The sequence below is a fragment of the Lolium rigidum genome, chromosome 7 (genome assembly GCF_022539505.1).
Source record: "Lolium rigidum isolate FL_2022 chromosome 7, APGP_CSIRO_Lrig_0.1, whole genome shotgun sequence".
NCBI classification, from domain to species: domain Eukaryota; kingdom Viridiplantae; phylum Streptophyta; class Magnoliopsida; order Poales; family Poaceae; genus Lolium; species Lolium rigidum.
Window position 1 is genome coordinate 329590545 of NC_061514.1, and position 14231 is coordinate 329604775.

At 43.4% G+C, this 14231-nt stretch overlaps 1 long non-coding RNA gene and 1 pseudogene across 1 annotated transcript; one reads left to right on the forward strand and one right to left on the reverse strand.

Moving 5' to 3' along the window:
• Positions 1-1487: 1487 nt before the first annotated feature.
• Positions 1488-2332, reverse strand: LOC124673408 (annotated as a pseudogene).
• A 2728-nt stretch (positions 2333-5060) lies between these two features.
• LOC124673799 lies at positions 5061-6848 on the forward strand. The gene is made up of 3 exons (XR_006992828.1): positions 5061-5178; positions 6386-6468; positions 6548-6848. It is a non-coding gene; the product is annotated as an uncharacterized LOC124673799 (long non-coding RNA).
• The last annotated feature ends 7383 nt before the right edge of the window (positions 6849-14231 follow it).

Here is a 14231-nt window from a genome sequence, read left to right on the forward strand (position 1 = left end):
GTGTTGCGCCGCACTACATCCCGCCGCCATCAACCTTCAACGTGCTTCTTGGCTCCTCCCGGTTCGATAAACCTTGGTTTCTTTCGAGGGAAAACTTGCTGCTGTGCGCATCATACCTTCCTCTTGGGGTTGCCCAACGAACGTGTGAAATACACGCCATCAACAAGCGCTCCCCAAAAACCTGATCGCCCTCACCCATACAGATCTACACGAGAGGAGGAGTTCCGGAGGCCTACTGTCCCGTCTGTCGGTGGACGCCAAAGGACGAGATGAGTAAGACGATTGCGGCGACACAAGGTTCTTGAAGGAGGTAGACGCATATGTGTCTCGTGTAGGATAGGGTTTTCGTTCGCGCTTATATAGTGTGGTTCAGGAAGGTCGTGGGCGCAACCCACATCCGAGTTGGCAGAACCACGATCCAGAAAAAAGCATAACGAAATGGTTGCGTTAACGTGTCCGTCAATAACTCGTTACTAATAACATAATTAATTTCTTGAACATCATTAATGGCTCATAATTAATAACATGACATGATTATTTTCCCCAACAACAAAAATAAGTAATTAATTTCTTGAACATCGCTAATGGCTCATAATTTATAACATAACATGATTATTTTCCCGAACAATAAAAATATGTAATTAATTTTTTGAACATTGTTAATGGCTCATAATTAATAATATTATTATTTTCCAAAATTGCAAAAATAAGCTCGGCTCAGGGAGATTCCCGCATTCTGTGACGTATCGTGATGAAGCGAGCATTAGATGAGGAGCGCGCGAGGGTTCTCTCTCTCTCTTCTCATGCACTTACAAAGACTAGAACATCACCCCTTATAAATCATTCCACATCTCCCTCAAGTAGTAATGTGAGACTAAACTTTAATCCCACCCCTTGCTATACATGAATGGGCCAAAGAGAATTTCAGAATTTTTCTTCAGTTATAGGCTAAGGTCCAAGGCCAAATTTCAATAATAACTCCATGTCCCAACTCATTTGTCCGAGATTTTGACTATTTCTCTCCTAGACAATACATAAAAAATGTGTAAACATTATCGAGTTCAAAATTTGCGTGTTGTTTGAGAATCTCGTCAGGTCCGGTTATCTCCGGTAACCAAGGTTACTTGGAAATCTTGCCCCCTCCAAGATTTTCTGCTTCTTATCGGTACCCAAATCCTTGCTTGATGGCAGCTACCTTCGGTGACGAGGTAGTTTTAGTAGATACAATTCGTTTTACTTGCGTAACTACTTTTTATGCTCCAAAAGGTTCTGATGGTTGCTTTTCGAAGTGAATGGAGCTAGAGAGAGATATCTTTTCTTGTAAGAAAATCTTTTGGAGCGAATTCCCAGTGAAATAGTGCGCAAAGCTGAGCTGCAACGTGGTACAAAACTAATGGAGCCGGTCATGGTTGAAGTATTTTAGTTTCAATTAAAAGAAAATCAGGGCAACCCTTCCATGAAGAAAAAAAATGCATGTCGACCCATGATTTGAGATAAAGGGAAGCAATTGATTTTCTCCATGCCTTTGCACGAGAATTCATTACACGGTATATTACACCACACGTTCGCAGGTAGTAATAAAAGTACTCGTGTTGCCTGGTATACTGGCTATCGAGGCCTTATTTAGTTCATCCCCAGCGGATAGAGTGACGATCGACTCCCAAACTAAGAGTTCACCTTGGAGCAGGTGAGCCTGATCTGGCCCTGCGTCCCCGTCTTGGGCGCGATGTTCCCCATGTTAACCATGGCCGTGGCGAAGGCGCTGCTGAACGCCGCTGCGCTGGAGGCGAAGTTCCCGACGGTGTTGTCGGTGCTGCCGCCGTTGAACAGCACCTGGTCCGAGTGCGAAGCCCCTTCTGGGACATCAGGTTGGTGTAGTAGGCGTTGTCGAAGGCGTTGGGCGTCGTCGTGTCCAGCGGCGCCAGGCTGCCGTCGCCGGAGCCGGTTGGTCGCGGGCAGTTGGCCTTGAGCGACGTCGCAAACGTCGTGTCGATGTTGGTCTCGTTGTAGAGCCTGTCCCTGAAGTTGAGGCACTGCGCCTGCCCGATGGTGTGGGGCGCCTGCATGTTGCAGATAGCCTTCTTGTCAGAATATTCCTCGCAAGCCGTCCGCGGTTTCAGTTTTAGCTGAGAGAAATGAACGGTGTGGTACCTGAGAGCGCCACCATGTCTGTTACGCTGAGTTGCTTGTTGCCGAAAGCGGTGGTGAGATTCGTGAGGTCGAAGGAAGGAGGAGGCAGGTCGCGTTCTGCATTGGTCTTGCTTGCGGTGGTAGAGTCCCTCCTCCCTAGAAGAACCGTCCATGTCGGCCCTCCGAGCTGGATGCAGGGCATTGCAGAGTTAACTCCAAGAAACAACATGCGACAGTCGAATGCCATCGATCATGTAAACGATCACATGCGTGGCTGGTGAGAGATAACTGTCGAGCTTACCGCGACTGAAACACTGAAGCAACGAGAGAAAGACTGAAGCTTGGTCACGTTAACAAAGCAGTCGTGGAAGTGCAGCCGGAGCAGCGACGCGCCCATGGCTGCTCACGCCACGTACGCGTCCCAGGTACGCGCGCATGGGTGGATGGATGAGTCGTTTCATCCGCCCGCGGCCGGGGAAGATGCGTCGCACCTCTGCACGACGAGCCAGGCTGGCACCACCCAATTCAACTGTGGCTTATTAATGCTTCTGCTCTATTTTACTGCATGTATCTGAACATCGATCGGAACGAGGCACGCGCGCCATTCGTTGATGCTGCAGCCTTCATTTGTTTTGCTCATTTATTTTTCCTCTTGCCAACAATTTCCTTTCATCGCAAAATTTTGGCTAGTAATACGACTACTAGTCGCCTAGCCGGGCCACCGTTTTGGCTAATTCGCAAAATTTTGGCACCACCAAAAGAAAGAGCACGCACGATCAAGTGTACGAGTACGTACATGCACGTACGTGTGATTAATTAATATTGCATCCATGGATCGATTTGATTTTGGCCCCAACACGCGCGCGCGTCCTGCGTTGACGTACGTACTATACACCTTTAATTCTTCCAATCCATCCAACAGAAAAAAAATAAACGAATACACAGCACGACAGAGAGCGAGAGTTAGAAGTACTGTACATCGGTTCGCTCTGCCCGCATTGCTTACTTTCAAGCGTGAACGAGACTACTACTAGTACTTGAAATTAACAACTTCTCCTTTCGATGAGAAAAAGGTAAAATTGTTTATACCGTGAGCTTTTTTGACTCCTGGCTCACGGCGGGCTTACGCCAGCCTCGAACAATTTATAAAACAACCTCACAAGAGTGCACGTCACGAGTAGTACGACACAATTTTCTTGCTTACCCTCTTGTCTACAAAACGACATCCCAAACTTTGCTTAAATTTGATGATCGATCATGCAAATATTGGAAACAAGAGCTATAACATGAGTGGGACGATCAATCTATCCAACTTTGCCGAAACACAAAGACGCTCTCGCTATCCGCGTCGCCTCCCCCCGCAAGAAACTTGGCGTGCGTCGCCGACTTTCCACTCTCGGAGGAGCTCCTGCAAGGGGTGAGCGACTCCGGGTGGTGCTCCTAGGCATCGATGGTGTCTCTCGGTGCTCGCTAGCTAGGGAAGAATTAAGGAGACGACGGTGCCCGCTTGGCCCAGATCTAGGCCGGGCCGGCGGCTCTCCTACCATCGACATTATGGTGCCCTGGAGGTGAAGGTGGAGCAGCCACATTCACTGGGACGGCGGCGCTAACAATTGGCTTGCTACAGTGGGGCGACGGGGGCTTTGCAGACCTAATCTAGGCTCGGCCTAGCCCATCGGGGCATAATGTGCCCATACTGACGCGTCCGGTTGGCTACCGCGACGGTGGTGGAGGCAGTTCCCTCCCGTGCGACTGCGATGTTGCCGTCTCCATCTACTGTTGTGCTCTCCTATTCCTCCTTCTAGGCCTCGTGACCGCGTGGAGACGATCAGAGGTGGCGACAAGACCGTGGTGGCGCCGCATGATGGTGGGCGACAAGTTGGATGGACCGCTTCGAAGCGGGTGTGGTAGTGGTTTCTTGGGGGTTGGGAGAAATCCCCGTCGGCTCGATGCATGCTGGTGCTGCCGGTCTTTCCAGAAGGGCTTCAGGTGTATGGTGTACCCCTTCTTCACTCCCGGCCCATCGAGTACTGGGGGAAACCCTAGGACCAGTTCGAGCAACAATGGTGTCATCGTCGCATTATTTCTTGAAATTGTTGCTTAGTACGCGGCGGTTCTAAAGTGCTAGACGGTGGTGGGACAAATACAGAGGATGCAACAGTTGCGGGTTGTTTTTGCCTCGTTAATCTACCGTTTTTGGCTTTGTTTTTTTCTCTTTCTCTTTTTTAAAAAATATATTTTAGCCTAGGAATATGCTATGCTTGCTGCCCATCGATTATATCATGTGATCTGCTATATTTACATATGAGGATGAAAAGGAGGAACTCTTCGTGCAGATGATTGTCGTGAGACTATTATTCGTCTTGGGCGCCGCAAATATTTAACTCGGGCCACTCTCTTTTTCATTGAAAGGGGGTAATCACGCCGGCAGAAGTCCAAGTGATTTTTACATTTCCAATGAAACTTTGGCGCTGCGTTAATTGTGAGTGAGGGAGACGCACAGTGTTAGTACTAGTAGTGCGTTAGTTGTGAGTTCGCCTACCACACTGACACTTGTCTTCCCCTGGCATCCCGGCGCCGGCGCACCTCGCTCGCACAAAGATGCATCCACGCGCCTCCCCTGCAAAAGATTTATCGACGCGCCACCGCTAACCCTATTTTTTCCGGCGATGCACCAGCCGTGGGGTCCCTGCAAGCCATAGCCATCCCCGTTCCCCGGTCACCGGCCGCCTCCAAGGTCCACGCAGCCGATGACCTCTACTTCCTCGGTCAGTCCTCCTCCTCCTAATACGCTTCGTCTCCCTCCGCACAGTCAAAAAACAAACCCTAACCCCCAATTTTCTCCTTTCTATCCCAGCTCCCCAAGACCGGCGGCTGCCTTGCCACTCCCTCAACCTCGCCGGCGGACAGAGGGAGATGTCAGGACACATCCCCTCGTCTTCCACGCGAGGCATCTCCTTGGCCGCCATATCCGGCGCCATCCACCACGAGGCCGCTCCGTCCTGGCCGTCTCATCTCGCCGGAAAAAGGCCGCACCCGCCACAGCCGGTGAGCCATCTCTCACCCCTCTTCTTCTACCTATTACTAGGCCAGACCAATTATTGCAGGACGTTGCCCTGAGTGTAATAAGAGAAACACCATCTTGCTCAGCTTCTACTGATATTTACGATTTGGATCCCGAGAGATCATGTTTGTAGTTTTCTTGGTTCAGATTGGTTTCAGTGTAGTAGCTTATGCAATTTCCTTGCCCAAGGCCGCTGGACAATACTAATTCAGTTAAGCTCTGTTGAAACATGCATCCTATTATGATTCAGAACAGCTGCTGTGATTTACGATTTTGGCATGCCAAAATTCGATAGCAGGCAATAAGATCGTACATCCTATCCACTGGACGCTCTTTTCAATGATTGTTGCTTATTGATTTTAAAATCTATGGGCACGCATGGTACTACACCCATAGTTAGACTTTCTTGTCATGCCGATAGTTTGTCCGTTATGTATGTTCTTACCAAATTCCGATTTTCTTTGTCTGAATCAGTAGCTTTTTCTCTTGGTTCTTGTTGGTCATGGATAGGGAGAAATCATGGTCGCGGTCATGGACTTGGATCTCAACTGCTAGCCTCAAGCACAAATGTTCCGCCAAGAACAAACCTTCCATCTCTTCCGACCCATAATAATCTCTTCTTCTATTTCTACCAGCTGCTCATGTTATTCTTGGTTAAAAAGAAAAGACCCCCCCCCCCCCCCCCCCCCCCCCCCAGTAGAGTTCATTACTTCTGTAATTAACTTACTTTCTCATGTGGAAAAATGCATCTGGTTTGTGAATAATGACTATGTTAGCTTTGGTAAGTTAAAGAGCATTCCCTGACTAGTTATACCTTATGTTCATACAACTATAAATGTTTACTTCTGTTGATTTGGAGCTGCCGGTGCTGAAGGAAAACCGTTATGTCATGCAAAACTGATAAATTCAAAGTCAAGATCCCGCTTAATACTGATTTTAATAGAATGATCCATGTGATCAGAAGTCATTCTGTTTTATTAGCATTGAATCTGTAGTAATGAGTATTGATTAAACAATGTGTAGTGCGATGTAAACCACTGAATTTTGGCATCAAGCTAGCGCCATGATTTCCGTGGGAGTCTAATGAGAGCTTGAAGTGAATCTTTTTTGTATTTGGTTGCCTATTTGTAAATCATATTATTAGAATAGCTAGCTTACTAATGGGCTCATCTGCTTGTGTGTGTTTTGCAGGTCAATGATTTTATTCACATCCCATGGAGACGAAAACCAAATTCATCATGGTGTAATTGTGATGATCCAAATGAGTACTTCAGGTCTGTTTGTAGCCTTATTTTCTGGTTACATACTGACAACATATTCGCATTTTCTCTAGTAAGTCCTATTTTGTTTCAGGATATGAGGGGTATAGCTCAGGACCACGTCCCTAGCAGCCACCACGCTGCTGATGTCATTGGAGAGGTCGCCGTTGTAGTTGTGCTGCTTGGCCATGGACAACCTCAAGCACGAGGTGACCAGGATGGACACACTCGCGCACATCACCTTCAAGTATGGAGTTGAGATAATTCTAATCCCTACACCCATGATGTTGTTGTCTGGTTGCTGCATCATTTTATTGCTCAATGCAAGGAACTATGTATGGAATACCAATTGTTCAGTCCAGCTGTCAGAAATTATGATATGGAGTGTCTCTTAAGGCTGTGTGGCTTAGTGCTCAAAGAGAGTACTTGTCTATGATAATATCTAAAATTAACCCATATTTTCCGTAGTATGATACGTAGTGCTGGTATGGTCTTTATCAGGACCCACTCGAAAACACCACGGGAACTATGATGTTCATAGTCACAATGTCTTGTAATCATGCAATGTGATGCAAACCACTGGTTTTAGAGTGTCATGCTTTCTGGGGAGTTCATGATACCAGTGGAATGGTCATGTTTTTCTGCATTTGGTCGCAGATTTGGAAATCGTATCGGTCAAGTTTGAACATTTGTGAGTTTGATTACCACTTTTTTCCGTGCGTAGATATTTGACATCAAGATGGAAAATAAGGTCCATGCCATCCTCTAAGGTTGAATGGCTTAAGTCAAACATCAAAAATATAAACATGCTCTGAACTCTTCTCTCTTGATATTGATGATGAAATGCTTCTGTGATACTCTGCTTGGTTTTGAGTGCTAGAACTTGTGTTTGGATATTATCAGTTGCGGCCTGCTATTAAATGTTTTGAGCCAAGATTGTGGTATGCAGGGGCGTAGCCAGTCCCCAGGCAACAAGGGCCTTGGCCTGGGGCGTGCTTGTTAAATTCTTTGTTAATTGTAGCAATATTTACACTGTTTGACACTGTTGAGTACTGTAGCAGCGTAGTTGTCCCGGGGCGTGACTGCTGGCTGGCTACGCTACTGGTGGTATGGCATAGGATAAAAGGTTACTTTCTTGAAGTACTAAAGCACGCCATCTTGATGATGTACTAGAAGTCTAGCGTAATGCTAGTGTAAAACCTCTTTTGTTCTGTTGATATCTATTGGCTCTTTCATCTGGAGATATTTAAACAACCCTTTGGTCCTCTGTTCTCCTTGGGTTCGGAGTATTTTTATATGTGTCCTTTTGCTTGACTCAGTAGCATAACATGTTTTTGAAGTCGCTTTATTGCTGGCTGTTTTGAGTGATATTTAGGGAATTATCATTCTGTGGTATCTCGACTTCCACATCTTGTATTGCTGTTTTGGATGTTAAGTTAAAACAAATCCATTGCTAGTGTCTTTCTTTGGCACCTTCTCTTGTTATTCTCATGAATCACTTCTTAGTTCTTGTATATCATCTCCTCATGCAGATGAAACATGAGTATTTTCTACTACAGACAAGGTCTCAGTAAGTATGCCTAAGATGTCTAGTTCACATATGTTAGTTTGTACGTGGAAGCTAAAATGCACTGAAAGAAGCCATTGCTGTGAACGGCATTTGAGTTAGCATATTCTGTTTATACATGTGTTGTCATGCTAAATCTGGTATTACGATGGCGGTTTGCTCTACGGCTATCTGATGGTTAGTGCGATTCAGTGGGATGCTGCTTAATTTGTAGATGATGCATGTCTACAGTCTCTGGTTTCTGTATGTCTCCTCACGTGCTTGCATGACCAATAGGTTTGTATTAAACTCGGATATGTGGCATTAAATGTATTTATGCCTGCCAGTTCTATTAGTAGCCTGGAATAATTAATTGTTACTAGTCAGACATGTCTTGCTAGGAGTAGATTTACGTATTTTGTTTCTATGATCCAGTCCTGGAGAGGTGAATATTGATTCAATTTTTGTGCTCAATTATAAGAAATGTAAATTTGATTGAGAACATGTTGTGGAAAACAATTTATTTGATACATAGCTTGGAATTCTATCTACCTTAAGGTAACCAAACTACCAATATTCTATTTTTTAAATTCTGAGATGACCTGTTTTGAATGCACATATATTGGTGCTCCTTAATACTGCTGAATATTTAGATTCTAGTGTCCAGCAAATATTCTTGCGACGTTTGATATTATACCATCTGATCACTTGTAACTAACAAACCTGCTAGTATAATTTTTGTCTCGTAATGCTATTAAATTGGTTTTCATGGCGTGGTTGTTGTATTATAGCATCATATATATATTTTTAGTATCTAATAAGCTTCCATGCCTGCTTGATTATTCTATAATAGCATATATATATATATATATATATATATATATATATATGACTGATTACATCTAACTAGTATTTAGAATCAATACCTTCTTTTTTTTTCCGAGAAAATGCAAAAAGCCTTTGCGTTTCATTTCATTGAAAAGAAGGAGGAGAACAAAGTTTTAAATGTTACAACCCACGGAAGGGGAAGCACACATGGGTCTCAAGATACAAGAAACGGCTTAATGCACATCCCAGGTGCTCGGCAGAATGGCACGCAGGCCTAGCGCGCCGGCCCTGGCCCATAGGTTAGCCTCGTCCCGAATCTTCACAGTGACGTCGTTGATGGAGGGTGCCGCACCATTGAAAACGCAGTCGTTTCGCTGTTTCCAGGGGATCAGCAGCGACATCGAGGCCATCCCTCTGCGCATGGCCTTGGGCGTCGCCTGCTTGGCCTGGTTCCACCAATAGATGAGTGTGTCGTCGTATTCAGGTGGCCTGCAGGTAGCGCGCAGCCGGGCGAGGATCTCGAACCAGACTTGTCTGGAGAAGCCGCAACCGATCATGAGGTGTTGCATCCTCCATTTTTCTTGCGCATTTGATTTCATCTATGTATCCCTCCCTTAACTAGTAATAAAATTATCTCAGCTCTCACCAAATTGCCATTTAGGTAAATATCTAAGTGCATTGTTCTTGTACTCATTTAACGTGTTCTCCTTGTAGACTAAAATTCGTGGATAGATTATAGAAATAGGTCGTTGTGCATCCTCCAATTCAAAGCTGGATGGACAAGTAATTTTAAATGTTGGTTTGTTTAGTAGCCTAAAGGTGTTCTCTCAGGTCTTTGTATGCTTAAGATTTTTTTATGTAGTACTTATTTCTGACATTGAATGAATATAATATCGATCAACCCTAGCTTGCTATCAAGCCAACTAAATTCCCAGTTTGTGACTTTTATGAAGTTCTTCTTTTGTATTAATCAGTACTTGGTTTCTAATGGTTGATATAATTTGGGAGATTCAGATTAGTTAAAAATAACCTCATGTGAATATGTCAAAGGTACTTCTATCTCTAGACAAGAAATCATGTGCAGATGGATCTGTTAATTTGAGGTGATTTTCAGTAGATAAATGATACTAGCTTTGTATTATCAATTATCTCCCATGTTTTCTGGGCACACGATTTCCCTTTTTTTATGTCTGTACAACATAATTCCTCAATGTGCATAGCTTTGTCTACCCACTTTGGATGTTGTTTGTGCCTTTCTGTAATGTTCACTCTTGCCTCATGTTGTTATTCTGGTAGATTCCAAGGCATGTTCAGTCATGGTCGTGCATGCCATTGTTTGTTGTCTTACTTTGATCAGTACAAGTTAATGTGTGAACTAGACGCCATTTGTATGGGCTGTAGCATTAATATTGATTAGTACACATATTAATCCCTTATATTTTGTCACTCAACACCTTTTGTTGATGTCATCTTCGTTGCATTTGAACACCAAGTTAAAAGTGTTAGAGTTAAGGAGTATTAGTATTGTTGTAAGTCTTTATGAGTCTGTATTTATCTAGGTTTACTATTCGTGTGTCTCAAGTCTTTTGCACTATATATTGTGGCTTTTGGCCCTCTGGTCATAGAAGTTGCTATTTGTCTACGTGCCCCGTTAGGGTTTCGCACGTCTCAACTGCCGCATCTGTCTATGTGCACCGCTGCCGATCTGTTTCTGGTGCCGATGGATCTGTGTGTGCTATGTCAGCTGCTGCTGTCCGTGCAGGCTGCACATTGCTACCCCAGATCGGTCTGCTTGGTGCTGGTCCGATCGATTATGAATATTGCTCCTTGTCCGCTGCTGCTCCTGCATGGAATCGTGACCAAAGACAACCATGCTGCTCTTGCCGTCATCCAATTCCCGATGCTAAGGACGTCGTCCTTCCGCCTGCCGCCGGATCTCCGGCCTCCGTGTGCGTGGATGTACCGCCTGCTGCTAGCCGGCCGCCCACCAGATCGTGGCCGCTCTCCCGATCGCGGCCGTCCGACCACATCGGCGTGCTGCTTGTGACAAGGCCGTGCACTTGATTTGCTGGGCGTTGACCTGCTCGTTGGTTACTTTAAGATTTCTGTGTGCTTCGGTGTTGCTGGGCCGCTCGTTTTGGGCCATGCTTGGCTGCTGATCTGCACATGTTGTGCTGCTACATAATTGTTGGTTGGGCTGTTGCTACCGATTGGTGATTGTGTTAAGGAGTATTAGTATTGGTGTAGGTCTCTATGAGCCCGTATTTGTCTAGGTTTACTATTCTTGTGTCTCAAATCGTTTGTACTATATATTGTGGCTTTTAGCCCCTGGTAATACAAGTTGGTATTTGTCTAATAGACCCACTATTTTATATATTTTCGGATCGTATTACAGCTGCTGTAGTTTTTTAAGAATATGCATGTGTTAGTATTGAAGTTTTAAGTTTAAAGATATGTGCGTGAATGTCTGCCTCATTCTTTTAACAGTTTGTGGTAGTTTTAATATTGTGAAGTTGAATGGCTGCCCGGAGATGATATTATCTTTGAGTGAAAACAGTTCATTACCAAAGTTTGCATACCGAGGAGAATATTGTTGGTTCACTAGAAGTAAGCCCTAAACTTCTTTTATAATGTTCTCTATCTAGTACCTAAATGCGCTTCTGTATGATTTACTTGAGTTTCCATAGTTAAGCATTCTTCCTTTCTACTTAATCACAAGGTCTTTTTTATTGTGGCTGCCATTTTCTTTGCCATATGCCTCGTCGGTCTCTCAACCTTTGCTTTTGACCCTGCAAAAGAACATTTTGGTTTTATTTTAAAAAAATCTAGGGCACTCGTAGTTTTGATTGCCTATTGATCATTTCAATGAAATGAAGTTGGTGCCGGTGTTGTGGTGGTAATGATGCAATGCAAGTGATGCCAATGTGTCAATGAAGCATGGAAATAACATATTTACATTAACTAATTATCAGTTGTTTTTTTAATTATAGGGGCCTTTTCAAGTTGCTTGAATGCTTTGTGTACTTCTGTTCTCTAATCTGGTACTTATTGATACTTGTACTACAATGTGATTCAACAAACGCAATGGTGCTGCAATATAAATGTGAGTTATGTTGTTGCCTTCACATTGATGCATGTGCCCTTGCTGCTTATTAAAACACAGATTTCTGTTAACTGCAGGGACTTGTCCAGCAATCTGTTGCGGGGATCAGGAGCCTCACTCGTCTGCGTTTCCTGTAATCTCCTATTTTTGTGGTCTACTATAATATTCTTGGCATTGCTTGGTGCTTTGAAAAAACAACAACCCCGATGTGAAACTTGTTTGCTTTTTAGGCAGGAGTGTGTCTACCAATTTCTTCTGGGTGGAGGGGGTTCCTGAGCATCAGCATCCTCAGAACATTCAAGAGTAACTTGTAAACCTAGCTCCTACCAACTAATCTCTTTACTTAGCGTTCTTTGTGACGTGGGAATGCGATTGCTTACTTAGTTAGTATCACTCTGTTCTAATGTATTGTGTGATTTGCAAATGTTAATGAATGATGCTTCTCTAGTTTCTTATCCCTGGTTCCATATTAGTTGTTGCAGATTCGGATGTATCTATACAAAAAATGTGTCTAGATACATTCAAATCCGCGGTAACTAATATGGAACGAGGGAGCACCTACTCCTACACTCCATCAGATTAGACCATCTTGCCCCAAGATTTACACTTGCTTGATTATGCGTAAGTCTAATGCATTGTGAGAAATCAATAAAAGCTTCATCTACACTTAATCTGATTTATTTATGGTACTAGGATTTTCTCTAGATTTGAAATGTTAAGTTTTTTGGGCTAATCGCAGTTAACAACCACCATCCGTGGGAGACTAGGATGACTTTATATGTTTCGATGAGCTCTTTTCTCTCTTCCCTATACAAGGCTTCTTCTTCTCTTGTCCTCTGTGGGAGACTAGGATGACTTTATATGTTTCGATGAGCTCTTTATTGCGGCTATATGTACTGGAAACAACAATGACTTTGTTCGGACCAGGTTCATGGTGGTTTAAAAAAATTTGGTACCAATGGTATTCTCTCGATTGAAGGAAAGCAATGTAGGTAAGCAGCCTAACTAGGACTGCTCTCTTTCCAATTCCATTTTGTGGTTGAGTAAGTGTTACGGGATGATGACCTGAGGTTGTAACTCGTTTGACCCATTTGTGCAGATTGATAGAGGATATCTTTCTCAGTTTGTAACACTCCTTGAGAAGTCCATTGTTGTGTTTGAAAATACCCGAATTCCTGTCATTGATTAGAATATCTCCTAAGTTAAAGAAATCCAAGCTCTGTTGGAGAAAACCAGCAGTTGAGATTGCCATTTCTCACAATTGCAGAGCGACATATCTGGTGTAAGGCGCAAAGGGATCATGGATATAGTTGCTACTAAATCTCTTTTTTTTGGTGTAAGGCGCAAGGCTCTTCTTCAAGACATTGCAATTGAGACTACTTTCTGCTAGGTTAATTGGACTTCATAAATTAAAAGCTCTCTTTTCTCAGTCAGTCAAATGCTTTATCTTACCCGTGCTACAATATTTTCCCCTTGTGTTGTATATGTTAAAATATGACACATCATAGTATTTCTGTTCTAATGTGGTTACCGTATAATCATTGACAATGAAACTCAAATAGTTCTTCCTTTGCTATGTAAGATACCGTGTCTAGAACACCACTCATTTCTAGGTTGACAGATAGAAGGGTTTGTTTTACACGCCTTTGAAGAGGTTATAGCATTGTCCTATGTTTTCAATGAAATGAAACACAAATGTTTTTTTGCGTTTTCTCGTTTTAAATTATGTTTGACAAATACATCATGTAGTTCTTTTATCAGGATCCATTCTAGTGTTCTATTGTACTGGTGATGTGAAACTAACTAAGACAATATATAGTTCAGATAGTAACCAAAAAAAGTTCCAGAAAGTAACTAAATTAATTTTTACTAAGCATGAAGCACACATTTATAAAGTTTGCATTAGAAAAATTATGTTACTTTAATTCTTGATATCTTGATGCTTGTTCCGAATTTTGGATGCCATGTCCAATTATCAAAGATATTTATCAAGGCCATTGTATACTGAATCCATTTAATTCTTATTGAAGATTTAAGATTTCTATGAATCTGGCATATCTCAGTTAAATTGTTGCTGATGGCTATTTTATTCCAATTGAGAATCACCAGGTTGTTTACTATTTTTTTGTTCTAACACATACTTGTCGGATCTGTAGGCTGAGTGGGGGTAGTGCATGGCATACATGAACTCGTCCTCAAGGACCAACGAGGCAACAATGAAGCCGCCGCCGTTCAGTAGCTTCATAGCTTGTCAACACTGGCATCCAAAGGTACCTTTTTTTTCTCGTAATATAGATGGTG